The 3,302-nt window shown below is 42.9% G+C and overlaps 1 protein-coding gene across 1 annotated transcript in view; it reads left to right on the forward strand.

Moving 5' to 3' along the window:
* Positions 1 to 7, forward strand: part of LOC138027901 (uncharacterized) — a 13,926-nt gene extending 13,919 nt beyond the window's left edge. Inside the window, exon 6 of the mRNA XM_068875521.1 lies at positions 1 to 7. This exon is cut by the window's left edge and continues 1,678 nt beyond it. The gene's annotated coding sequence lies outside the window, so the exon portion shown is untranslated.
* The last annotated feature ends 3,295 nt before the right edge of the window (positions 8 to 3,302 follow it).

Consider the following 3,302-nt stretch of genomic DNA (forward strand, 5'->3'; position numbering starts at 1 on the left):
AATTATGAACAGTACTACCATTTCCTTTGCTTCTTATTATAAGCAGTGGAAGAGTATTTAGTAGCTTTCTTGGGGTTTCCATCTGCCGTCGTGGCAACCAGACTAATACTATCAGGGTCTCTTCGTATTCTTCTTCACGAAGTAGGCTCCTTTAAGGTGAACATCGCTGCTGGCTCGTAATTGCAAAGAGCGGACGTTGAAGGCAGTTGACAAACGACACTGGCCACAGAAGAGGCGCCACTCCATGTTTGCAGGTCCCTCCCTTGCATAAGCTGTTCTGTCAGTACGAAAACATTCTCGTCAATGTTGACTGACTCCAGTTTTAGCTCTAACTTCAATGTAAAAAAGGTCAAACTCGTCGCGCACGTTTTTGGCTGTTTCGGTATTTACCTGCCGGGCTCCGCAATCTCTTTTGTTCCCCACGAGAATAATCGGCATGTCACGACTGCATTTTTCGCGAACCATTGCCACCTACCGGCGTACGTTCACAGGCGAATCCCACGAAGTGACGTCAAACACGACAACCGCGCCATGACAGTACTGGGGAAGAGAGCTGGCGGTGTCAAACTGTCCTGATGTATCGACGATTTTAAGAAACACAGATTTGCCTTTGGTTGAAGTCGTTCAGTCGACAACCTGAGCGGAAGTCATCTTCAGAGTCAAGTGACACTTGACTCTGAAGATGACTATCGCTGAGGTTGTCGAAACGTCAGTCAATGTCATCTTCTCAGGACTAAACTCAACGGACGATCGTATTATACTTAATTATTGTTCCATGTGTTCCAGGATGCCAAGAACACGCTCCTGGTTTTACCATGCAAGGGGCCCTAATATCAAATATCACGGAGCGCCATTGCGTTTGAGGTCCATATTTCATTGTGACCATTGTTTTGCAGACTGTGCCTCAGAGCCTTCGTAATAGCTTCGTTTGAAACCCCAAATGCAAATACAAAGCGACCTCAGATATATTTTCTTCAACAATATGAAAGCGATCGTTTCCCTCCCTTCCGGTTGTTTTCAAGGCTTATCCAGGATCGCTGATAAATCCGAGTTGAATGCTGGAAAAGCGCTGCTCGCTCATGAAAATGTTCTTTCATTTTAATTTGGATATTTTGCTGCATGAAAACTGAAACACAAAGAAATAACAACAACTTTTCTTGTAGAGTTTAATGAATTGCAGAGTTTGAAACGGCGCCTCGAATTCCAGCCATCGCACCAGTATAGGAATGAGTAAGTTCCCACTCAGCTATCGAAGCAGCTGAAATCACATAATTGTTTTGAGTAAAACAAATGATTACTTTGTCGTGTCGTATCTCATTGAAACGGGCTTCAGTATTGGCCAAAAGCACAATAGAACGAACAAAGGTATCAATGGATTTAGCACAGAAAACAATAGGAAGTACGACACTATACAGGCAATAGGGAGCTTAAGATCTACGACGGCGACGTCGACGAAAACGTCATCTCAAAATACAACTTTTCTCTAGTAAAAGTCTTTCGCGATTATTCCATCTTGTTCACGTCGTACAATGTGGGCGAAGTATCCTAAAAATAAATTGGTACGAGCGGTTTCTGACCGAAAATAGAGAATGAAAGATTCTCTGTTGCATGCTAACGTTGTCGTCAAAACCTAAAATTCAGTGATTTCACGTTGTCGTCAGGCAGAGAACCGCAAAAATATGAGCTAAAATCCGTGCCGCACGTGCAGCACGATTATTTAGGCGCTTTTAACCAATGAGATCATTATTTTCTGGCGTTTTCGACGACGTCGTCGTCGTAGATCTTAAGCTCCCTAATAAAATATAGTGTTCAACAAGAGGTACGACCCTATCCTATCATTCCCCCGCCCCAACAGCGCTCCGTAACAATTCGCTTTCGCTCAATTTTTTTTATGCTATGACATTGTCAAACAATAGCGACCTTAAGCAAGGAGGACCACGACGACTACGAGAACGCTACATAACAATAGGTTTAATTAGGAAAAGCAATAGTTCTGCCCGCCCTGCACGTGCGTTTTACATTTTGATACATTTCTTTGCCGTTCTTGTCTTGACAACGACGTGAAATGATCAAATTTGAGGTCATGTGGAGGACGAGAGCACTTGACGATGAATTTTCAGTTTTCTCTCTAAATATCAGCACCGTTCTTACCAATTTTATTATTGGAATGTGGATTCATATTCGCCATGCCGAGCAACTTGGAGTAATCGCAAAATTATTACAATAGCGGGAAATAAAATTTTTTAGACAACGTTCTCGTAGCCGTCGTCGTCGTCCTTGCTTAAGGTCCCTATTAATATTATCGTTAGTGAACAATTGTTAAACAAAGTTGATTTTAAAAAGGAACTTTCTCAGAATGGCGAAGCTATTTCTGGACCAGTCAGTTTTGAATAAGAAGTTAGTAAGTTTCGGATCGCAAAGCTAAGCTAAGCTATTTTTGGACGAGTCAGTTTTGAATAAGAAGTTAGTAAGTTTCGGATCGCAAAATTGTCAATGATGGTTCTGCATGGTGTATTTGGTTAATACTCATCTGTTCCACATATTGTATTACTGGAACGCACCCTTCAACAAGACATGTCTCGGTATGAAGATCTCTGCCGAACAATATCCAAATTTCGTCGTCATTAAGAAAAGCAGGTGAGCGCTCATTCACTCTATCGCTGATTGCCGATGGGCAATATCGTAACTTATTATATGACTAGCTCCGTGAGCGGGCAAGATGAACCAAATCGCGCGCTCTGATTGGCTACCCGAGCGGGCAAGATGGAGCGATACTGCCCGCTCGGGATTTCTCGCTTGGTCCCGCAAGATCAAAGATCATTTTTTGGTGTTTTAAGTCATATAATAAATCCTTTATTGACCAAGATTGTTCGGTCAAGATGACTGGATATTGGCCTCGTTCTTTTTTTGCGTGTTTATGGACCTCGACTTCGTCTCGGTCCATAAACACGCAAAAAAAGAACTTGGCCAATATCCAGTCATCTTGACCTCACGCTTGGTCAATAACCCATACGTACCACTTGGCCTGGCTGAATGGAAGAAGCCAATTGGCCCACAAGCTTCCTTACAAACAGGTGCTTGTCTTGTGCAGGGGTTTAATGTTCAGTGTAGCTCTACCGGAAGCTCCAAAGCAAGAATTGGCGTTACTCGTAACAACGGAGCCCAGTGCGATTCTTTTGACTCAAGACTCGGCTTTGGCACTGGAGGTTATCATGATCCCACCAATTCGTGTGGAAACGAGGCACATAATGACAAGCATATCAAAGCTATGGGATATATTTTGGTGCAGTAAATTGTTTCCG

This window comes from Montipora capricornis, chromosome 12 (assembly GCF_036669925.1).
Source record: "Montipora capricornis isolate CH-2021 chromosome 12, ASM3666992v2, whole genome shotgun sequence".
Classification (NCBI taxonomy): domain Eukaryota; kingdom Metazoa; phylum Cnidaria; class Anthozoa; order Scleractinia; family Acroporidae; genus Montipora; species Montipora capricornis.